General features: G+C 45.3%; 1 long non-coding RNA gene across 2 annotated transcripts; it reads left to right on the top strand.

Moving 5' to 3' along the window:
- The first annotated feature begins 100 nt into the window (after positions 1–100).
- On the top strand, positions 101–15,166 carry LOC149333025 (uncharacterized). 2 transcript variants are annotated; one of them, XR_016285284.1, is made up of 4 exons: positions 101–506; positions 8,308–8,352; positions 12,003–12,229; positions 15,026–15,166. It is a non-coding gene; the product is annotated as an uncharacterized LOC149333025 (long non-coding RNA). The 2 variants fall into 2 exon arrangements; XR_016285283.1 differs by having other exon boundaries at positions 103–488.
- Positions 15,167–25,265: the final 10,099 nt, after the last annotated feature.

The raw sequence follows: 25,265 nt of genomic DNA, 5'->3' as shown, positions 1-25,265 counted from the left end.
CGGCCTTGAGACTGGTAGGCGTTGCCCAAGGCACGGCGGAGGAGGAAGTATCTACGGCGTCATAACATTCAAAAGCAAAATCAAGGAGAGGCGCGCCAACTTCCCATTGCTGGGCAGCTTTGCAATGTCTCCGTCGAAGCTGACATCACCCTTAGTTCTTTCCTTCCCTCACAGCGTCAGCGGGCCTGACGACGTTTGCTTTATTCCGGCACAGAGTAGTTTCGTCGCTCGTGCTTTGCCCGGCGTTGTCATTGCAGGCAGCCCTGTCTGGATATAGTGGTGCTGTGTTTGTGTGAGCGGACAGCGCTCCCGCACGGAGCAGACTCGCGGCTTCCAGTTTGTTTGGTGTCATCGACGGGGTGTACCTTTGACAGGATCTTCTGATCTGGATACCGGTGCTGCCGCCATTCTGCGTTGTACAGCCTTCGCCTTCCGTGAAAGTATTCTGCCGCTGCCCCCTATCCCAATTGACAGCAAACGTTTGAACGGTAATATACAATTGTCACGTAAGTCGCCACAACGTTGCATGTTTCATTCAATAGTTGTACTCATTCAAGTTACCAAACTACATTTATAATATATAATGAAAGCTCTTTTAGGATTCAAGCCACATATAACCTTAATGCGGTCTTGTAATAAAAGACTGCTTAAATAAATGTAGTGATAAGTAGAAGTGTATTTCAAGCGTTGTGTTCGAAAATCTTTTAACAGTTGGTATAGTATGAAAGGTCCTCAGTTAATTGTTTTTGCATACAGTCCTAGGACTGTGCCCGAAAGAGCTTCCATTCAAATCACCAAAATGTAATTAAAATATTTATTTTTTCCCAAACTCACACGAAAAGAAGAGGGCAGTGATTAGTACCTATAGATAAACGAAACACATTGCTGAGAGAAGGAATATCAATAAGACTAGAAATTCTGACTGCTAGTTATACAGTGCTAGCGAGGAAGAGTAACGATGAATATGACTAATTCCGTCACAATGCATGAGTTGCAGTACTGCGAGGTACAGTATACCAGTCACTAGTTATAAAATGTTATTCAATTTACTCGCGGATTTTTTTTTCAGTCTTTATTGTTGCTGTTAATGCAAGAACTTTGTGCCGTTTGTGAAGTGTTTATTCACTATCAGTCATTTATAACCTTGAAAATGTTGTGTAGCCGCGATTACGTATTCTAAAAAATATATACGCTGTTACGAATGGCAAATAATGAACCATGCAGTCCGGAAATTACACTCATGTGGTAAAGTATGCATGATTAATTTCAATATTTTTTGTTAGGCTGTATTTGTTTAGCGTGCATGGCACGCTGTTTCTCAACATCTGGAAACGGTAGTTAGCACACCCTCGCGGAACGTGCCAGTGATCAAGACAGCGGGTAGAACGAGATGACATGTTAATCTGTAAGTTGTCCGCAGGCCGCACAGTTGTTCTATTCTTGGATTTCTGATTTCAGTCACTACAGCATCTCATGCACGTAGGGGATAAAAAATTGGTACCCTTGAAATTTAGGAATACAGCGGAAGTGTAGCCATTGTGAAGGAAGTTTCCAACTGCTGGTAGAGCAGTTCTAGGTAGCGTAACCAACCTGCTCACTGAGGTCCTAATACCATTGCGTCATACTAAACAGCAGTAATAAAAATAAGGCGCAAAGGTGTATTGTAGAGTATTGGTACAGTATTAGCGCTGTAGAATTTCCACCAACTCTCCAAAAATATGTTGGCGGTTTCGACTAGGTCACTTTCATTGTTTCAAGTAAAGAATGTGTTAGTGCCGTTTAAAAGAATAACATATATTAAGGTGTTTCCTACAGATACAAAATCATCGATATAAGCTTTGAAAAACAGTGGGCCCAGAATAATCCCGTGAAGCACGCTGCGCCTAATTTCTTATAGTCAGGACATTTCATTGACAACACATGTTGTTTAACATCGATTACCCACATGACTTGAAGCAACTTCATGATCTCAGAGCAACTAAACGAACACCGTACGAAGTCATTTTTTCTAGCCAGAATTTTCTTGTAAAAACCAATAAGGACACTTAACGTTAGTTTTTACGCTTCAATATTACCCAAAATAAGCTCGTTTTGACGAAGTCGAGTTGTCTTAGTAGACCGACCTGTCTGGAAGCCATCCTGCAATGTCACAAGATGCCACAATAACAAAGCTGCCGTTAAGTAAAGAAGTGAGTATTTTGGACCCGATGTTTTCAAGATGTTTTGAAAGAATTAGCAAAAATTGAAGAAGTTCTATAATTGCTTGGATATCTTTTTCAATTCTCACTTGAGCATTCTTTAATCGTTCAAAAAATACACCAATATACAAAAGTAATGTCTTGTCAGTGTGTGTTAAGTACGACACGATGGGATGAATCACGAAGCTAACTACTTGCTGCATGTTTATTTCGTCCATATCCTCGCGTTTGCCTCCCTACAAGGCAGGAAATAAATGAAAGACTTCGCAATTCTATGTGGGACAGAAAAATACTGAGCGTTCTAAGGGGCCACACAGAAAATGCATAGCAGCGGCTTTGTAATCGCGACTGTCTATTGATAAAATATAATTGAATTTTTCAGCGAGTTTTTTCTCTTTACACTGCTGACCATCTCGTTTTACTCTAGAATGCTCCTCTGAACAGATGGCAGAATTGTGAGAGGGCAGAACTGAAAGAACGTTTCTTCAAAGTTTGTTTAGAATCCGCAATTCCGTCCAATAGATGTGCTTAATTATCGGGGTTTGCATATTTAAAACATTTCTATAACATGTTTCTATAATTTATAAAGGCCTTAGAGCTCGCAGGTTCTGACAGCCAAGAAAAATTTGGCATAACCTGGATTTTCTGTTTATCATTTTGAGTAATATTTCGTTATTCAGAGCTTACGTGCATGCCTCGGTTCATTTAATACTTTGTGCGGGAAATCTTTCTCAACCATTAAAAAAATATGGCCATATGCCTCATTCCGTAGAGAACCATTGCAAAAGAGCGCGAGTGCATTTGGAGTAATGCCCTGCATAATAAGTTTGCGCGGAAGATTTTGCGAGTGCAATATTTCATTGGGCACCGAGAAAAATGAGTAAATGATAACATATTGATTTTCTTACACTTCCGCTTATTTAGTCATCATCTCCGAGATTGGTAGTACCTGTATCGCAGTTGCGCTATTAACGGTAGAGTGTTGGGGGGTTTTCAAAACGTTTGGAATGTGACTGAAGGGAGATTAACAACTCCTTTTGCTTCGCCGTGCCTGAGAAAAGGCCTCTGTTAACATCCCCACCAAGAACCATACTATAGTTGCATTGATTTAAAAAGGAATACATCATATATAAATAAGCAAAAAACTCGTTTAGGTCACCACCACGAGGCCTGTACGTGACAGAGCACACAAAATATCTGCAATTTATACAAATACCTTCATAATGTTTGGTAGACAGCCACAAGTCACTTATAGTTTCATGACTATTTTCACACTTGTGTATAAACAAATGCCACCGCCGAATTTAGGCACAGGGTTTAGTTGGTTTATTGGTTTATGGGGGTTTAACGTCCCAAAGCGTCTCAGGTTATGAGAGACGCCGTAGTGAAGGGCTCCGGAAATTTCGACCACCTGGGGTTCTTTAACGTGAACTGACATCATACAGTACACGGGCCTCTAGAATTTCGCCTCCATCGAAATTCGGCCGCTACGGCCGGGATCCAACCCGCGTCCCTCGGGCCAGCAGTCGAGCTCCGTAACCACTGAGCCACCGCGGCGGGGGCTAAAGGTTTAGACAAAGTGGAACATTACCAATCATACGAATAGCATCCCTGGCGTCGCTCTGCCACGTTTTGGTCATGATCATGAGTACGAAGTTAAAGTGAAATTGTTCTAGAAGTGCACAAAAATCATGATTCTTATTTATACCTGACTGCATGTTGAAGTGCAAGAAAGTAAGCGCTGGTCTAATTATTCCTTTGATTACTGAACGCAAGTCGCTAGTCCTTAAAAATTGCTCAGACATAACAAAGAAACGGTCGCCTAAACACATTTTGCGGAAACAAGAAGCAATTTCAGTTTTTTTTCTCTCTCTCTCTAGCTCTGCGAGATCGCTTAGCGTCCGTATGATTGGTGCAGAAAGATCTGCTTTGCAAAGGAGTACCTGACATTGTGATGACAGGCAGACGTAAATTTGTGTTCCGCCCATTTCTTCGCTTTAAACTGCAGGTCTCTATTCGTCTTTTTTTTCTTGTACCAACATGCAGCCTCTGTCGTAGTAGTGGCGTCTTTCTGATTAATGAAACGAACAATTATTCCACGTGCTTTTCCTTTTTGGCGGGTAGCGGATGCACTACATCGACTGAATCTTCAGTGACTTCACGTAGGTTCGTCTTCCAAATAATATCAATGAATCTCCGGAGCAGGATTTTGTTTTCTTTCTGTGGTAGCTGACAAAAATCAGCATTTTAGCATCTTCTTCCCAGTAGATTTCTCAAGATTCATCTCGTGAAATTTCTGTAGCCTCACGAAATACAAACCTAGCGTGAAGAGCGGCAGTAAGCACTTCAGTTATAAAATATCCAAAATAGTTATATAGGGTCCCACGATCGAAGAAAACGTCAAAGGGTAGTTGCTAATTTTTTCTAACGTGCATGAGTTTAAACTTGGTAATCAACAGATCCAGTTTTCAGAAGTGCCACCATTGAGAATTACAACAGTAAGCCGTGTTTGGAAAGTTGTTATCCGATCACTAAACGTGATTTCAAAAATAACTGCACAGAAGTCTGCGATGTTCAAAATGTCAGAAGAAACACAAAAGTTTAAATAGAAAAATATAGTGAGCCAAGAGCACAAGCTTCTGGCACAACAGACTAGAGTCTCTTCGCCATAAATCAGTGGTATTATCTGACAAGAAATTTCAGCTTAAACGGAAAATATTTATGGCATGCAGGTTCATTACAATACAAATTTGGTTAATTTACTTATAAAATATTAGGTTGCAATACACGTTGAAGTGGTTTTCAAAATTGCAAAAGAAATGCAATCACTGTTGATAAAAATATAGGAAAAGATCCTCTCTGTGACTCAATAAAGAGCGAAAATCTCAAAATAAACAATTTGGTATAATATAATGAAGGCGCGAAAAAACGTTTTCCTCGAGAACTTAAAAAAGATTTTCACTAAGAGAGTTTTAGGTGGTGGTTTGGAGAACGTTTTTCTGAGCCTGGGCTGGAACGTTTTCAAGTGACTGCACAAAAATTTTCGTTTGAATAACAGAATAACGAAGACTATGGTCTAATACAACTCAAGAACGAAGCGGCTTTTCCCCGAAAAGGACGCCTTTCCAGCCAATGGCGTGGGACGATTCTTATCAAGCTTTTGGTATGACAATGCATGGAGCGGCGTACAACGCTGCGAGGGAACGACGCCCTTTCAGCGGCCACTCCATTCACTGTCATTATAGCAGTCTCATGAGACTTTGCCGACGGCATTGGCTGGAAGGGGATGCTTTAACGATGAAAAGTTTCTTCGTTCTTGAGTTGTATCCCACTATATTAGGTATCAAGAATTTGGTCCCAGTTCGGTCGCAACCTGCAGCTCAAGCGTATTAAGTGAGTTAATCACGTTCTAAAAAATGTAAGGTATAATAAACTGGTGAAACTGGGTGCAGTCATGCACATAAGCAGGCAGCAGAAAAAAATTCTATATGTACAGGTATATGGCAAAAAATTTCAAAGACATATCCAGATTGATTTGAAAATTTTATACTCCGTTCGCTGCTACTGAGAGTCATTGTGTGATCTTCGCTCAAGTACATACACGGCACATAGCGCAGATCGTAAAATATGATGGGTATAAATTGACTCTTTTTAGAGTCGCTTTATGTTCTTTTGTAGATAACACTCAAGCGTTTCTTCCTAGAGCGCCTAGCCAATTTCACGTCTAATTGGTACATTCGCTTTTTCTTCCTTAGACAAGCGCTTGATACCTTTATTATACCTAGGCGTGCCACGCGTTGATACTATGGTGTGAACAGGTTTTATCGCGATAAAAAGTTTAGTGGGCGTAAGTGTGCACAAAAAAATCGATTTTGATGCTATCATGTAATCCAGCCCACGCGATGTGGCCGCAACGCGGAGCTGCAACAAGCTTTTTCAGAGAACACGCATACCATAAAGTTCCGAACGCTATAGTAATAGATATTTCGATGCCAAATTTACGACTTTAGCTAGGCGAAAATTCAATGGTATTTATCACTGCGCTCATCTGTATCTATTACGTAATCCTCAAGAAATGTTAGCTCGTTACCAATCGCTTCAAAATTTGCCTGATTATTCCAGTAGTCATGAAATGTGCTATAAATCAAGACCAAGTGCGATGAGCAGGCATTTGAGCGGCTACAACCCAGTTCAAACTTTCTGCTTATGCTATTCCACTCAACAATAATTCAGGAGTTTGCATTATTGCCTGCCCGCCCGCCCGCTGGCTGGCTATTCCAGACACAGACATACGGACGGACGGACGGACGGACAGACGGACGGACAGACGGACGGACAGACGGACGGACAGACGGACGGACAGACGGACGGACAGACGGACGGACAGACGGACGGACAGACGGACGGACAGACGGACGGACAGACGGACGGACAGACGGACGGACAGACGGACGGACAGACGGACGGACAGACGGACGGACAGACGGACGGACAGACGGACGGACAGACGGACGGACAGACGGACGGACAGACGGACGGACAGACGGACGGACAGACGGACGGACAGACGGACGGACGGACGGACACACGGACAGACGGACGGACGGACGGACGGACAGGCGGGCGGGCGGGTGGGCGGGCGGGCGGGCAGGCAGGCAGGCAGGCAGGCAGGCAGGCAGACGGACTGACGAACGGACGGACGGACGGATGGATAGACACTACAGACAGACACACAGAGACAGACAGATGGACAGGCAGATAGAGACAGAAAGAAAAACTACTTGCTGCAAGTGAGTTTTAGTCCCCGCTCGGTACCTGGGCAAATGCGCTGTCCTGTGCTGCACCTCATTGGTCATGTCGGGACAACACATCGCAGCCTGAGTCACCGCAGCAAGCTGCGATGTCGGGTCTGAAGACGTGAGCACGACCTCCCAGTCCTCCCAACTTGATAACGCGGGCTGTCCCTGCGGGGGAGGATCACCAGGGAAGCCGAAAAGGATGTGGGAGAGTTTAGCTTCAGGGTCCCCGCATAGGGAGCAGGCAGGGGAGGTGCCACAAAAGTGGGATAACAGCTCAGAGGGTGACAGGTAGCGGGTCTGGAGGCGTCTGAAGCGGATCTCTTGGGAGTGCGTAAGAAAGTGGTGGGCAAGAGGGTAAGCACGACGGCCCAAACGTGGTATTAGCGTGACCTCTGCACACGTGTGCGCCCGCTCCCTCGAGAATTCCGGATCGAGACTGTCCTGAGCTCGGAAAATCAAACCTGAGACCAATATATCGGCAGCCTCGTTCCGAGGGTTCCCAGAGTGAGCCGGCAGGCACTGGAGCTCTACCCTGCGTGGTAAAATTCGGGTAGGGGTACTCAACAACTGCCAGACCGGGGTGTGAATCCTGCCTCAGCAAAGTGGAACAGAGCAGTTTTGGAGTCGCTAAAGATTTATTGAGCGTCAAATATACAAGGGCTAGGGTGATGGCGGCCGCCTCTGCCTATTCAGGCATAGAGCCCGAGGGAAGTAGGTGGGTTACAGGGTGGGGTAGGGCTTTATTGTAGCCATCTTATACCGTTTCATGCGCTATACAAGCGGCGTCTACCCAAATGGCATCGTGGTCTTGCGTGTAATACTTATGAAGGGCATTAGCAAGAGCTGCGCGGCGAGGGACATGATATTGGAGATGGACGTTTCCAGGATTCGGTTTCACAACTAGAGCTGTGTGGATGTGCTGAGGGATGACTGTAAGGTTTGACTGGTTAGCGGGTATGTTGATGAGTACGGAGGGGAGCATATGACAGCCAGTGGCGCTCACGGCAAGTCTAAGGTATTGTGTTTGAAGGTGCGCGTCCGTAGGTTTCACACAACGTACTATGGGTTGATATGCGTGCTTTTTTTCCCCCTGATTCGTTTTGCATTAAAAGCTGGTATGCCCATCGTACAAATGATGTCAACATGGGGCCTGAATTATAATGCTGCATAGAATTTGCATGCAATGTTGTTTGAATGCTGGAATTTAACTCTATCCAGCGGTAGCACCTACAATTACATTTAGACCAGCTTTAAAACTTCACAAGTCTAAATGGCACAATCTAGCTTCAAAATATTGCTTTTCTTTTCAGGGACTTCGTGTGTTTCAACCCGGGAGGATGCAGCACCGCCCAAAGGTTAGGTCGTGCGCCGAAAATCGGCAAGAACACAGCATTGAAGTTTAGTTTCATTTTAGCCCTACGTTGCTCCATTATGCATGCATTATTTGCCTTTTAATTGTATATATTTGCTCTTTTGTACTGCCATCTAGCGTTGTAGCTCCCAGGACATGTTCTTTTGTTTGCATCCGGGACCACCAGATGGCCATACTTTCATTGCGCTTTTAACTTGCATTCGTTTTTCTTCTCTATTAAAAGTTATTCACACCGTGTGATTTATTTGTAATATTTATTGCAACTTTGTTCTTCCTTGTTACCGGAAATTGTTGATGACGACGAAAACACTAGACTTCGAAGAGTTATTACCTCACTTTCATAGTCTCTGCATTATAATGGTGCTATTAGTATTCAGTGTACGGTATAGTTTCTGAAATTTTTTTAGATGCGCACATTTTTTGCTTTATCATTACATGCATGTATTATAGACAGTGAAGAAAGCATAGAATATCAGGCACATTTTTTCTCCAAGGATCTTTAGCCTTTGCGGCCTAACTGTGCATCAGGCTATTCTTTTATAATGTTTTAACTTTGTGCAAAAATTTAGGAGGGCCACATACGACATATTAAATTTAGGTCACTTGCCCATTAGAGCACTAAGCTTAAAGATCTACAAATTGTGTACAGTAATTTGGTCTTGATCTCAATGGAAACCCTCATAGGGCAATTAGCATTTTAGTGCCACTAGGTAACTGTTTCCTGCATGTGCTGTCGTCACGATTCTAGGATATTCCACAGGTATTTTAACATTTATGGCTGTTAGTGCCATGGTTGCATGCGTAGTTTAATTTTTTTCATATAATGACAGCGCCGTCATCCTGTTCCCAACAAGACATTTATGCGCAGAGATATTTGTACCTTTGTAGCTTTCTAAACAAAGAAATGTTGATTCGGGCACACATGCACAACTATGTAGTACACATATGACAGAGTCGCAAAAAAGCATGCATGGGTACGCCGTATGTTCTAGCCCAAGATCACAAAAAATGGGAGTGTATTTTATGAAGAAAAACGCAACGCGTTCGTATGTCCGCACGACGCTACAAGTGAATTCAGGCATGAAAGAGGAACGTGTTCAGTCACGGGACAAGTGCATGTAATTTTTTTGCTGCGCACAGATCAATACCGATCCGCTAGTGAATATGGCGTCCGGTCTTGTGAAATAATACCCTAACTGTTTTTCTTCCTGATGTTTGCATTCAAACAGCACATCTGTGCTCATGATGAAGTAGAGAGACGGGTATCTGACCCTACTGACACGCAACCACCAGGACGTAAGTGAAACGGAATATCCTGATGCAACAAGGAAAGTCTATCGGTGTCCCGTACTTCTACGGGATTGTTAATGCGATTACACAAGAAGCTTCAACGGAAAAAAGCGGCGTGACACAACTCCTAGGTGGCCTCTTCTCTCAGCTGCCAACCCTGACATGTTGCGTGCGGGAAGAGATAAGAAAGAGCACTGCGCAGGAATAGCAGCCCTAGTCTCACAAACCGTACCTGTAACGTTCGGCAAAGACATCAAATGCTTCCAATTTTATCGAATTGCCACCACGGAGTGTAATTAGGTGGCCCTGCGAAAATTTCATTCACTACAGAATTTGCTCGGAATAGGCTGTGCATGCCGCTTGTAGGAGCGCTATTGAAGGCCCCATAATAGTCAAAATTCCAAGTGGAGGCGGGGCGATCGCCGGATTTTTCGGGCGCAAATGCAAGCACGAGCAAAGCGCGCATGCGTGATTTCGTGTTCGTGCTCGTACCTGCAGGCTATTCTGCGTTGAAAGGATTGTCAAGAAAATAAAGCTGGACGACAGTGGATATGTGCCCGACGTAAGAGATCTGCCGGGAGGTTTGCTGTTATTAAGTACTATTTGTTTTCGGCAGGCATGAGTCACCGAACCTTTCTAAGAGAAACTAATTGGTCGTGAAGCTAACACACTAATTTGTCGTCGCTCGACAGTACGATGAGCCTCATGAAAGGGCCATGGTGGATTCAAACCGAGAATTTTCTTCCCGTTGTCGACGTCCTATTAAATATACGAACTCCTCTGGGGAAGCGAGTGGAATGATTTAAGGCAGGCTTTTGCTGTAAATGTGCCAAAGCGGTCAGGACATGCCGTTCTTTGTTGTGTGTCCATAAACTTCGCGCACATTCATTTCGCATTGTTTGATGTGGCTTTCTACACTAAACCCAATGAAAAGCGTAGAAAGTCTCCTGAAGACCATTCCAGTCTGCCACATGTGATACAAAATGAGTACACTCCATTAACAGTACCAATCAAAAACACAACTATAAACCTGAGTAAAATTGCCGCAGTTGAGTAGGGCGCGTAATACACTTTCGGGACAGCATGAGAATGCGCAATGGCTGCAGATACCAAGGCTTCAGATTTGAGGCTTCTTGATCCGTCGCGCAGGCATGATACAAAGCGGAAAGAAGAATTCTAGAATTACTTGGAAAGCGCACAGAGCTTACAAATTAAAGAGCTATAAACACCACGGCCACCCTTGCAGATTATTAACAAGCGTATAGCAAAAGGAAAAGTCCAGCCATGATTTTAAAGATTTTTGTTTTCAGGACCAGCAGCTTCTCCATATTCTGGCCCTTTCCTCGAAGCATCCAGAAGTAGTGAGCTATTCAAAACCCGACTCCGCGTTCCAGCACCGTAATTTTTTGTTATACAGGCAATAACAATTAAATTTCGACGACATGTCACATTTGCAAACAGCACGCGTCTTTTCCGCCTTTTATTGCTTGGTTTATTAGGGTTTAACATCCAAAGCGACTGAGGCTATGAGGGACGCCGTAGTGAAGGGCTCCGGAAATTTCGACCACCTGGGGTTCTTTAACGCGCACTGACATCGCACAGTACACGGACCTCTAGAATTTCGCCTTCACCGAAATTCTGCCGCCGCGGCTGGGATCGAACCCGCGTCTATCGTGTCAGCAGCCGGGCGCCGTAACCTCTGAGGCACTGCGGCGGGGCCTTTTCCGCCGTTTTAACTTGGCTTAAGAAAGAAAACAATTACTGAATGTAAAAAAGGAAATAAGCACTCATGCGTTTAATTGTGTGCAACACCGTTTCCCTTATCTATTGCGCCGACAGGATCTATCGCGGTTACGCTTCACGAGTAAGTAATGGCGTAGGTAGGTGCGCAAGAGTGATTTTCTCTCTTGTTTTAAAAGTTTTGAGCACTCATCTATGCAGCAGCCGGTTTATTGACGCCACTGAAGGCTACGTGAACGTACATTTGAAAACAGTGACTAGGTCTAATGACGCAAGCCACATGAACACGAGGACACTAAAATTGGTCTGAAGCACATTGGAAGAGCGGCATATGCGGCCTGCCTACGTTTCAAGGGCTTGGCAACAGGAGCCGCATCCATCAGTACGCGCACTGTGATTAAGAAGCGGCTGTAATTTCATGGTTACTTAAAAAGTTCTCACTATTTAAGTGTGCTTGATATTCGCCTCACAAGATGGGTCCATCTTGTCATCAGAATTTAGGTACCTAGGCTGAGGCTTTAACTGCTCCTTCGCTCAGTCGCAACAGAACTCCAGTTGATGCTTTTGTGAATAGCCACTTTCATTTCAAATGTGTGCTTTCAGCTATCGCAAATCCCCAAGGAACGGCGGTTATCATTTTTATGGCGTCCCTCCGGAGGAGGTTGTATCCCCGAGGACTCTGTGCCGGGCGGTGAAGAGAGCGGCCACACTACCTACGTTGGACGCGTGGAGCACGAAGGAGATGAAATTCCCGGCAAGGTGGTGCCTGATGACGCCTGCCCTGCTACATCTCCTGCGCCGGCGCCGAGCACCGCCTTGAGCAATACAGCGTAAGCATTAGAGCGACAGAATGATATGTGAAAACCTTATTGTGAAAATGTCAGTTTCGGAAACTATTTATTTTTATTTCAGCTGGCCAGAGCATTGAACAGTGAAACAACGAATGCCTGTTTTATGTGAAGTGACCGCGAAAATACCATTCGATCTCAAGATACCTAAAGAACGAAATATTCACCCCCAAAAAACGGCTTTATTTTCTTCGTTTTCGTATACGACCATTGTTACAACATACTTGTTTTGGAACACATGCTAAGCTAGGCATTCAGGCGCCACTTGTTTTTACATATGTGCGAGATCACTCGGTACCTAAACTGCATGGGAAAACCGAGGCAACTATCTGTAGCCTTAGTTATCACCCAAAATATGGTAGCTCTAACTTGAGCACATCTCACACTGAGGCGTAGCGGCACTAGTTAAAAGCTGTCTCGAGCGCTTCATAGCATATTTGAAAAGCTGTGCGCTAAAATGACGTTGACAGTAAAAAGGATAGAGACGACAGGAAAGAAGCGCATTCCTGCGCTTCTTTCTTGTCGTCTCTATCCTTTTATGCGAAGCATATTACTAGAGCTACACAACAGCCCGTCGAGCGCGGCGATGGAGCTACCATTGACCTTTAGCGTGACCACGTGACACCACGTGACAACATGACGTCACAGCAGAGGAGAGATGGGCTGCCGGCTCGCGCGGTCGGCCGCGGCGGTGGAGGCTCCACATCAGAGGCGCGGCGGCTGACCACGTAACAACATGACGTCACAGCAGAGGAGAGATGGGCTGCCGGTTCGCGCTGTCGGCCGCGGCGGTGGAGGCTCCACATCAGAGGCGCTGCAGCTGACCACGTGACGCTACAGCAGCGGTATAAAGCTGAGCTTGCCTCGCTCTCCGGGCACTTACGAGGCTGCCAGGCGTTGGGATGCCGCCTAGAAGCAGGGCTGATTTGAACGAGAAGCGAAAGCTTCAGCGTGCCACAGAGACCGATGAAGAGCGGAATGAACGTCAAGCAAGGAAAGCCATGTATTACCAAGCCTAGCCATCAATATGCTTCGCATCTGACTAGGCTTAACCTTAGCTAAGCCTCAGCCATTTTTTTACTGTCAACGTCTTTTTAGCCCACAGCCTTTCAAATAAGAACATGTACCAATTAGCCCGTCAAAAAGCCTTACTTAAGCGTTTCATAACATTTAAGTGCTCAAAAATAAGCAGATAATAAAGTGCGCACTGAAAACTAATGGTTGGTCGTACAAGAAATGCGCAACATATTTAGCAAGTTTTAACCGAATTATGCTCTGGTTCTGGGCCTCCCACACATAAAGTTATGAAATGTTAAATAAGAAACAGCCTTATTCTTTACTCTGGTCATAGCTTATTCATTGCTTGATTGTCAGCATCATCTAGAAAGCTTGAAGCGCTAAGAAGATGCCGCAATTGCAAGAGAGCAACTTTACATTCTATAAAACAAAATAACCCTGCGCAACACAACGAGGACACGATGAAACAAGAAATACAGGACGGGCGCTGTCCTGTGGTCCGTGTTTCTTCTTCTTGTCTTCGCTCCGTTGCGCTGTGTTAATCTGTGTCGAACCTACTATCCCACACCAGAATACTTTTAGACTTTGCGATTTCCCATTTCTTCTGACTTTACCCAGCTTTTTATGGCACGGAAGAGGCGTGCATCGCAACAACGAAAGCATTATTGTGTGCAGTGCCAAAACGGGCCTGAACAAAATTAAAATGAAAAAGTTGCGACAGTTATGGTGAAAGGAAAAAGGTTATATCAGACGCGCTGTAAATATGGGGACTGCAGCGGAGACTGCCTGTCGAGGTGACCAGATACACCATACTCTGACGGAGAGAAAGCATAGCCTTTCTCATGAGAATAAAAACGGGTACCAGCGAATTCATCTGCATAACTGACTGACATTTTGCCAAAACTATATTATTGTCGTAACACCGAAATATTAAGAAAAGGGTTTTATAGGAAGGCGCCGATAACAAAGAGGAAAATGAAACAATATTTATATTATACTAAACCCATAAAGTGATGTGCGCAGATTAAAGACCATTCTCAGCTTAACGTATCCTAGCTGAATTTTGTCAAAAAATATTTTAGTTAAAGACGTATGGCAAAAAAAAACGTCCCTTGATATCATAGTTATGAGAAGAGATTCCAAGGCCCCCATAAAAGGAAGCAAATGACGGAGAACCACGGAAGAAGCGAGGAATAACGAGAAAATAGCCTCAGCACATTAGCTTGAGTGAGTAGGCCGCCGATGCGACACAGCAGGCTACGTGGATTCTGCAAAAAGAAGCCTTTCCATTGCAATGCAGGTAGCAACGGTGGCAGTCATAATGCCTACATACTAGCTCTTATTCATGATAACGTACCTTTCACCTGAAGAAAGAAGGTCTAGAACGAACGCAAGCGCTTTGTTTAGCGGTGTGTTGTTTTCCTTTAAGACAGGACGCGTGATGACTTATCACGACGCGGCGAGCCTCAAAGCAGTTTTTCTGAGTGAGCGATCAGTAAAAATTGAATGGAATCGACCCGATCGATTTGCCCGTCCAAGAAAGGGCATTAGCGGCTGATACCTAGAAGCTGCTGCTCATTGAGCGAATTCCAGATGACTCGTCAGAGCTACATGATGATTCTGATCATCCTAGGCCGTTGCAATGGTGTGAAATGAATAATTTTAGATATCCCATTCTCGTATGTCGGCATTATAATGAGGTTTCGTGCCACCGACACTGTCCCTCACATCTACCAAGTGTGTTATTACTTTCCTTTACAGATACTTGTGAATCATGGCAATCGGCTGCAGTGGATTCCTGATTCCGACGGTGCCGTTCCGCCCAAAGCCGTTGTTGGAGGCCGAACTCGTTCTGGCGAGAAACTATACATCGGGCGAACTCACCACGAAGGCTCGCTTATACCGGGAAAGATACAGCCTTCCCAAGGATGCTTGTGCCTTCCTTACGGCGGTAGCGAACATCGATACATCAAATACGAAGTTCTTGTCACGGAGTCTATCCAGCCGATCGGATAACATCAGTAACTGCTTAGAAATATATACTCCATCATATGCGTGGGACCATTTGAGTCCAGCACTGATGAATTGCAAGCCAGCAGAGTGCATCTACATACGCCAGTATAAATAGAAAGCATCGTATAAACGTTTCGAGAAATTACATTGCCTAAACAAAAATCTGAGCTCTGCACCACAAATATCCTTCATATAAAATAGTGCTTTTAACCAATTTAGAAAAAGCGCTGCATTTGAAACAATAATCAAAGAGAAAACTATTTGCGCTCGTGTGCTGTATGAGAGACAATTTTTTTTGAGGTTTCCAGTATATTGCTGGTAACACTTTCTTAATAAATAAAGTGGTGGTAAGCAGATGATCTGCCCACTTTTTTCAGGGCGTTCTGTACCGCTCAGATACGATACTCACACCGAAAGAGAAACTATGGGAACCTGTTCAAGTTTGCCCTTTTACACTTTTCCGCATTACGGGCTTTTCACGCAGCATTTTACTATTGTATGCGCTTTGTTTTTATTTGCTGATAAACTCCTCTTGCTTGTTGCAAATTATTGGCCTGCATTATTACCAAATGAAATGTACGCTATTAAGCTGAAATCGACCTCAGATGCATATTCACACCAATGTCTTTCCATCTAATCCGGAATTTACGCCCAACATAATCTCTTGATAATTTCTATTAAACGGAATCGACCGCTAATATTGAGAACAAAACATTTTGTACAAAGAGTGTTGTAAACTTCTTGCAGCCAGCCGGGTCTCTGATGCAACTTCAGACACTGCTCAGCCTTTCATGTAATGAGTGCACATGCTCTGTGCCTCAGCTTAACAGCGTCTATATGCGATATCACCCCCATATCTCTTTGGGTCGCCGCTGATAGCAGTTAGGTGCTAAGATGGTTAATAAGGAAACTAAAATAAATGAAACGCAGCTGGTAGCCGTAGTATACCGAACGAAGAAAAGCAATTCGATCAGTTTGTTCGGTTAATGCGCAATAAAACGAATTCCGACAACATTTGCGGTAGGTATCGCGTAGGCCACGCTCATGGCAGAATTTTAAACCAACCCATGTAATTATTTTTCTCAATATGAGAAGAATGTATCTATCGGAATCTGAAACCACACAACTCAAGAACAAAACCTAAATGTCTGCTGGGTACCGAGTCATATCGGAATTAAAGGCAACGGGAGGGCAGTTTTCTGCGCTGCTGAAGCTCATGACACAGACTACTTACGTTTACTTACAGCTCTAAACTGTAGCAATGCAATCATTCCTGTACTTTCCAACATTTTAACAATATAATTATAGCCACAACTCAAGAACAAAACATGAAGGTCTTCTGGGTACCGAGTCATATCGAAATTAAAGGTAACGAAAGAGCAGTTTTCTGCGGTGCTCAAGCTCGTGGCAAGAAAATCATAAAAGAAAACATACCGTTTAAAGATTGAAATAACCTAGTTCACCGTAACTTAATAAAAAAATGACAGTCCGTATGGAAGAATGAAGCAAAAACGAACTACACTTAATAAAAGCAATTTAGGTAAATGAAAGTCCTTCACCCACTAGGAATGTCACAAGGAAGTGATTTCCTGCCGTCTTCGCATAGGACACACACACCTGACACATAATTTCCTACTAACAAAACAAGACAAGCCCCAATGTGAATTATGCGAAGATGACCTAACCGTAAACCATGTTTCATTTCCATGCAGAAAACTGGAAACACTGAGGAAAAAGCATTTTGCAGTTTGTACAACGAACACACGCCATATCATCCATCTTTGCTCTCAGGTGAACGTGCGCGTGTTGATATTTCACAGGTTTATAAATTTTTAAAGAGAGAATGTATTTAAAAAAGTTGAGGGTTTAATAAAATGTATTCAATTTATTTCAACAAGCAGACGTTTTTACACACACCTCAGAAACTCTCTCAATCATGTGATGAAGGCTGAGGTCTTTCTTCGATCGGTTGGCAGTCTCCACATCCTTGCCCAGACAAGGGTGGTTGTAGAGGTTACCCGACTTTAAAGCCTTTACTAGTAACCATTTTTAAATGGCCACTAGATAGAAGAGCTAGATAGAAGAACTAACGTTGTAGGACCTCTATACTACCAATAACATTTAAGTTTTTATCAAATTCTCCAGAAAAAATAAGGGGGCACTTTGGCGATCTAAAGTGCGCGAGGCGAAACCCTTTTAGCGCCGACTTGACTGCCTCTGTTGCTGATTGCACGCTGTTTGGGAATGAAAGACTACGCTTCTGTTGGCAATTCCTATCATTCTACTATGCATTTGGCTGAATCATTCTGCAGATATATTTTCGCTGAACACAATCATGTGTGGCTTGAAGTTGTCAGGTGTCATGCGCATGCGCAGTAGAAACTACCAATGACGTCATCAGTTTGATTGACAGCTATAGTGTGACAGAATTTTGGCTGACAGTGTGAGCCACTAGAGGCTTTCGCCTTAATATTTTTTCTATACTTTGTGCTTCGCGCATAATGGCCTAGCTGTTATTATGCTTCAAACCCAACACAAAAAAAACACAACACGCTTCCTCAGACGTTAGCTGTAAAGAAGCGAACACGTACCCAGGAAGTGAGAAAGAAAGATGCGAAGTCTTTCAGGGGAGAAAGGAACGACAAATTTCGAAATAGAGAACCGGTAAAGCTTTCTAGGCGGTGAAGGCTTTGGGAAAAACCTGGCAGCATATCACCGGCCCTGCACGCAAGCATGCCAGAGAGGAATCCCACATCGGAGTTTCGTGAAAAAAGCGAAGACAAACTGTGTCATTCGATTTGACCACAAGGAAAGCAATCGGGCGAGGAACGTCGCGAAAACGTCTCCGCAACCGCTTTATCAATGTCATATCGCAGCTTCAGTGGTGAAGAGCTCACATCAATAGCGATCGAAGCTGAGCTTGGCGCATGATGGCCTTAGTCGCTTATGCGCCATTAAACCCAACCCAACACAAAACAACACACAATAGCGAGCGAAGGTGGGCGATTCCCTTATAAAGGCCCTCCGCAGAGCGCTTACAAATGACAAAGGGAACGAACGCGTATATATGAAGAAGGAGCAGACAAGCACTCAGCTTTCTGTGCACGCATTCCTATCCTCCCGGTTTTTGCGGCTTTTTGTATGCTTGCGACATGTAGGGAAAGCGCCACTCAAACGCAGGGGAAGCAAATGACAAGCGAATTGACTGCATATCCACGGTACAATGATATCCAAGACTACTACTGCGAGCAGCGCCGGGTGTATCCTCTACCGGCTAAGGGTCTATCCAAAATAGAAGAAAGAGTCCTACAGCACCTCCTAACCATATGCGCTGCTCTTCGCAGCTATAATGAAACATTTCCGCCTATAAATACAATGTCCGCACTGTGGTGATTTGAAAGATATATTGTCACATGGCCTGGGCCTACAACAACATCCCAAACTATCCCCTATTCCGCACCCTAGTCGAGAGGACTGGGTAGTGACCCCGATCAGCAGCTGCGGACTAGAAGAACAACGACCTCTGGTATAACGGGCTTGAACGACGGCTTCGACCAATGGTGCCCCGGACTAAGGACGACATTTAGTTTAGCGGAGTCCACGGGCTCTATCATTAATGAATAAACGTTTTCACCGTGACCACCAAAGCATCTCTCATTGTTAGGCTAGTACATCCCGAGATTTTGTTAGACCGCGACCTCGTCGACAGAGAAGACTCCTGGGGATACAACCAAGGCAAGAACATTTCTGAAGATGCCCCAAAACTGCGGAAAAAAAGAAGCACTAGAGTATAATAAAGTTTTCACCTTCGTTCCTACATCGCGTCCGGCTAGGGCACGATTAAAGAGCAGCGAAATTTAGCAAATGCTGCCAACATTGCATTTTTCAAGCAGGACAGAGAGCGATCTTGTACTTCCTCTAGTTTTTCTGCATTTTCATCCTCCTGAGCACCGCAAGGACAGAGAAGTCCTATCTCAGTTGATGAGCTCAATTGCTGCGTTAGCAAAGGTTTTTTGTTACTTATGATGTGAAGTGAAGGCATTTTGTCTCTTTATGTTATTTATATGAGCACGAAAGTGCAGAATGTTTCGAGTTGGAATTGGTGAGGAGAATGAGCTTGGAATGCTAAGGTCCTTCCGGTATGTTCCTTGGAAATAGAGTAGATTTTGATCTAAGGAATCAAAATTTTTGAATTGTTTCTGCTGTGAAGGGTCTATGGTGCGATAGGACGCTCGCTGTAGACGCTGTCACCTGCCGCCAATTTGTGAGTAAGAAATGACCCTGGCGGATCTCTGGGAAGAGAGAAGGGCATTCGCTACTTTTTGTGTTTTTTCCAGATCTACCTCTTTCCCAGAAGCCACAGGTTCAGAGGCCACGTAAGATGGAGACCGACTTCTGAGACAACTGGCACTGCAAGAAGCGGTGGTAAACCACTTCCCTTCGTGCGCAAGTGTCCGGCCGGGAAGGAGCTGTTGTGACCCTAGTTTCATCAGGGTCACAGAAACCACACAAAGGAACCTGTGTGGTGACAAATACATATAAACAGCGCTAAACAGCAGGACCAGAAAGAGGAGTAGACAAAAACGGCGCTGAAATTACAACTGAGTTTATTCGAAGGAAACATTTTCAATACATACATACAAAAATGGGCACACGTGCGCACAGTCATACATCAAAGTAAAGATAAAATCAACAAGCCACGATGATCGCATGTGTTGTACCTGCCTCCAAGCTACCCTTTGTGCAGCAATGTCATTTCTTTCGTTGCCAAAGCTAACGAAGTATTACTAACGCAACCTTTTGATTTTCTAGTGATATGGAATGCTTCGGTGACTTCTCCTGTAGTCTTTTCAGTATGAAAACATGACAATTCTGTATCGTCACAGAATGGCTCGCATTTGCATACACTGCAATGACTTGCCAGGTTAGTATCTTTTTTCTGCAATGAATTGGCATGCTGCATAAGCCTAACATTAATGCATCGGCTTGTCTGGCCTATGTAAGTGCGACCACATGATAACGGAATTTGGTATACAACCCCCATCTTGCAAGTAACGAACATGTTCACATGGTTCACCTTGCAGACAGACTTACGTTTGGCACCTTCCTGCTTTCTCTGGACTTATGTACTTGGCACCTTGGAACACCAACTGGCCCAATCTGCCGTTCTGCTACAGAACCTGTGTACTTCCACATAGGAACCAGGAAAGCGCTTTCATCTACCAGGGCAGTCATCGAGCAGCCCAGCCGCGGTGCACAATGTCTGTCCGAGTTGGGGAGACACGTCACCAATCCGCCCTCTTCGGGAGCCGGCCGTTAGGTGACCGTCCTGCAGCAGTGGTTTCGTCGAATCACCCATGGTTTTGCTTAACAACCTCCTTGCAGGCGTTCCCAGATGGTCGAGGCACTAACCAAAAGCCAAGAACTGGGCGCGAAAATGCTGTTTAAGAGCGACCCACTGCTTCGCCCGAATTATTCCCCGCATCGTCGTCTTTTACTTTGTACTGCCTTTTCACTGCCCCCAGATGTAAATAAAGTAAATATATTTCTCTTGTTGATTTCATCCTGAACCTCTCTAACTCCTGATTGTTATTCCTACTGGTCAACCGCTGAAGACAGTGACCCTCAAGGACTTTTGGCAGCCGTGGGATGAATTAGCCCCAACGCTGCCAAACATACTACTGACTACACTACAGCGAAAACTGGAAAGATTTTATTTTTTTTTCCACGTGAAGTCTGACTGAATATTTCAGCGCCACCGGCTCAAGTCATGAAATGGAGGCAAAAGTACCAGACAAAAGACATTAGAGCAGCAGGACTCTAAAGGTGATCAGTCTATGTTCGTTTTCACTGTGAGGGCTACTGTGCGTGCCGTAATCCCACAGTCGTCTCATGTAGCTAGCGAACAACTCGTAGCAATAAGCGCCCTTACAGACTTCGTCCACAGGCACTGGTTATGAAGGGTCAGCAGGTAGTCTCGCAAATGTCAGCTTGCTGACGTATTACCTGACGAAGAAACGCAATGGGAACAGTTGGAAAGGAGCTCAATTTCCTGTGGCCACCTGTACGGCAGGGTTACACCTGCGCGATGGCGCATGCGACTTGGATAAGATGCTGAAAACAGGTGCACTTTACACCTTTCATACCCCGCTAAGGGAAACTTAAGTGTCCTGAAAAATACGCGCTATTTTTTATCATTAACTGTTAAGAGGAGCATCCCCGATGGCACAGTACGAGAGACAAACGTTGCTTCTTCGTGGGTGAACTTTAGGAGAGTCTGATACTTTAGTCCTCTTGACAGGTCAGGGCCCTCTTGCGATAATAGTTCACAGAATCTTTTTAACGTTGTCACAAACTGAAAAATCGCCTGGATCCGTTCGTTCCTGCGGAGGAATTTAGATAAGAAACTGCATAATCAGGAGTTTAATATAATATTCACAGAAAATTTGAGCAAAGGCTTCATTCCTAGTAGCCGCCGCGGTGGCTCAGTGTCTATGGTGCTCGGCTGCTGGCCCGAAAGACGCGGGTTCGATCCCGGTCGCGGCGGCTGAATTTCTTTGGAGGAGAAATTCTAGAGGCCCGTGTGCTGTGCGATGTCAGTGCACGTTAAAGAACCCCAGGTGGTCGAAATTTCCGGAGCCCTCCACTACGGCGTCTCTCATAGCCTTAGTCGCTTTGGGACGTTAAACCCCATAAACCAACCAACCAACCAACCGCTTCATGCCTAGTGTACCTGTGGAATGTACTACATGCTGTTTATCCTAAACCAAGAAGTCTAAATTCAATTATTTTTCTTATCATTGTTGGGCTAAGGAGGCCACTAAACACCCTCGGCGGAGGAATTGAGATAAGAAACTGCATTTTCAGGAGTTTAATATAATATTCACAGAAATTTCGAGCAAAGGCATCATGCCTAGTGTACCTGTGGAATGTACTGCATGCTGTTTATCCTAAACCAAAAAGTCTAAATTCAATTATTTTTTTATCATTGTTGGGCTCAGAAGGCCACTAAACACCCTCGGCGCTTTCATTACCATTGCAAAATCCGACAACCGGAAGCGCAATACGTGCCTCATTGTACGTTTGATAGCATACCTACAGTGTTCCTGGCTGGTTTGTTTCGCTGCTACCACAATGAACCAGTAAGTTCCCTCAGATTTCCACGAGGGCAAGCACCTAAAAATTGGAGGGAAATACAGTTGCGCGCTTTTTATTTGCGGGGTCATGTTAGAGGACGCATACTTTAGTGGCTGCTTTTCTCAAAGCTGCTAGTGCTTGATCATTCGCGGAACTGCTATTTATGACGCAGGTGGCGTTGCATTGGTGCTATCCAGCAAGTACTCCAGATGGCGAAGTATTCAAGGCAAGATTTGACAATGCGCTCGTGACAAGCAATGGTAGGACGCCCGTTCTGACAAATGGTAATAAGTTAACACCCACTTGCGTGAAAATGTTGGCTCGAAGAGTTTACTCAGCTCTTTGGAGGCAGCAGACTTCCAGGATGTGTTCTGCCAGTATGTATAACTTAACTGGAGTGCGTCACCGGGAACTCAGGTGACGCTGTAGGTCATATTATCCTTGCGTATTGTATATGTTCCTTTACGAAGGAATCAAGTAACGCTCAATTTCTTTATTTTTCTCTCTAATGTAGTGCTGAGACGCCTTATTATAGCTGTGAGACAGGAGACGGAGCGCAGGATGGAGCGAGCTTTAATGGCACCCGCAAGTATGGCGACCAACCCTTCGAAGAAGAAGATGATCGATGATGATGGATATGTACAGATGAAGACGAAGGTCGCATGTTGGGCTTTGAGCGATGATGATGGATATGTACAGATGAAGACGAAGGTCGCATGTTGTGCTTACACTTTCTCCCCTCGCGTACGAAAGCGACCGGCCCGGGCGCAGATTAGAGCACAGTAGGGCGACGGGCAAAGGGTTTGAGGCGGGAAACATGAACAATCTCGGCACCTCGGCAACGACGATCATTAACAGGATGAACAGGGGCAACGCGATAGTTCACCGGGGACGTTTGTTCGAGTACAGTATACGGACCAATATAACGGCTCAAAAATTTTTCACACAATCCCGGGGTACGCACTGGTGTCCACAGCAGTACCTCATCACCAGGGTGAAAAAATATGGCACGGTGGGAGAGATCATAGGTGTTTTTCCGGGAGGCTTGGGAGGCATCGGTATTCAGGCGGGCAATGGCACGGCAGTAGGTAAGACGAGAAGTAAACTGTTCGTGAGAGAGTCTGGAAGAGGTTGAGGGGGCGGAGAAGAAAGACGCTTCGAGGGTGAAGGTAGGTTGACGTCCATACACAAGGAAGAATGGGGAGAAGTTGGTGGTTCTTTGCACGGCACTATTGTATGCAAAGGTAACGAAGGGAAGCATGGTGTCCCAGTTGGTGTGGTCGGGCTGGATGTAGGTGGCTAGCATATCGGACAGCGTGCGATGAAAGCGCTCTGTGAGCCCATTGGTCTGAGGGTGATAAGCTGAAGAGGTTTTGTGCACGGTTCTGGAGGCGTGAAGAACTTCGGCAAGGATGCTGGAGAGGAAGGACTTGCCGCGGTCACTAATAAGGACACGAGGAGCTCCATGGCGCAAAAGGATGGCGTTCAGGAAGAAGTGGGCGATCTCTGAAGCAGAGCCGGAAGGAACAGGGGCCGTTTCAGCGTATCTAGTTAAGTGGTCGATGGCAGTGACGATCCAACGGTTGCCCGTTGGTGTTAGTGGCAAGGGACCGTAGAGGTCAATCCCAACGACTTCAAAAGGGGAGAAAGGACAGGGGAGAGGCTGTAGAAGGCCCGCAGGGGCAGACGTGCTCCGTTTACGACGTTGGCAAGAGATGCAAGACGCAATATATTTTCCAACAGCGGTTGAGAGGCCAGGCCAAAAGAAACGGCGCTTGATGCGGTCATAAGTTTTCTGAAAGCCTAAGTGGCCAGCCGGGGGGTCATCATGAAAGGCCTGCAAAACTTCTCGGCGAAGAGAACGGGGTACGACAGGCACCCATGAGTCACCGAAGGGGCTGTAATTGTGCCAAAGAAGGATGTTGTCGACTAGCTTGAAAGAGTTAAGTTGGCGACGTAGGCGGGCATTCGGTGGCCGAGTAGCACCGCTCAGACGGTCGATAAGGGTCCGGCAGTAAGGGTCGGCCCGCTGCGCTGAGGCGAGATCACCAAGACTGGGAGCTGGCATCAAGTCAATGGGTGCGGCGGTCAAGGTTGAAATAGCCGTCGAAGGGGTAGTTTGGCAGTTTGAGGATGCGGAGGACACGGGTTGCGGATGCGGAGGTTTGGTTTGGGCGAGGGGACAACGAGATAGCGCATCGGCGTCCTGGTGTTTATTGCCCGATTTATAGGTGACGGTAAAGTCATATTCCTGGAGACGGAGAATCCAGCGGCCGAGGCGGCCGGACAAGTTTTTCTGCGAGGACAACCAGCACAGGGCATGATGGTCAGTGACAACTGTGAACTGGCGGCCGTACAAATAAGGGCGAAATTTCTGAATGGCCCAGACAACAACGAGGCACTCTTGCTCAGTTATCGTGTAGTTCTGCTCCGCTGCAGTCAGTGTACGACTGGCGTAGGCGATGACTTGCTCGCACGAAGAGTGCTGCCGCTGCAGAAGAACTGCACCAATGCCGTGTCCACTGGCGTCCGTGTGTAAAATCGTTGGAGCATTGTCGTCGAAATGTGCCAGTATCGGATCAGATGTGAGAGCCTTCTTTAAGGTAGTAAAAGCGACCTCACAGGCCTCAGACCAAACAAACGGCTGGTCAGCGCAGATGAGCTTATGCAAAGGGGCCGCAATAGAGGCAAAGTTGCGTATGAAGCGCCGGAAGTATGACGCTAGCCCCAGAAAACTGCGCAGGTCTTTGACGCGCGATGGGCGAGGGAAATGCAAAACTGCAGCCACTTTGTCGGGATCAGGCTTTACACCCTTCTGGCTAACGACGTGACCGAGTGCCTTGATAGAAGT

Source organism: Amblyomma mixtum, chromosome 8, assembly GCF_055824585.1.
Source record: "Amblyomma mixtum isolate Tamu chromosome 8, ASM5582458v1, whole genome shotgun sequence".
Lineage (NCBI taxonomy): Eukaryota > Metazoa > Arthropoda > Arachnida > Ixodida > Ixodidae > Amblyomma > Amblyomma mixtum.
Note: the sequence above shows the minus strand (reverse complement) of the source record. Positions and strands in the feature narration are given on the sequence as shown.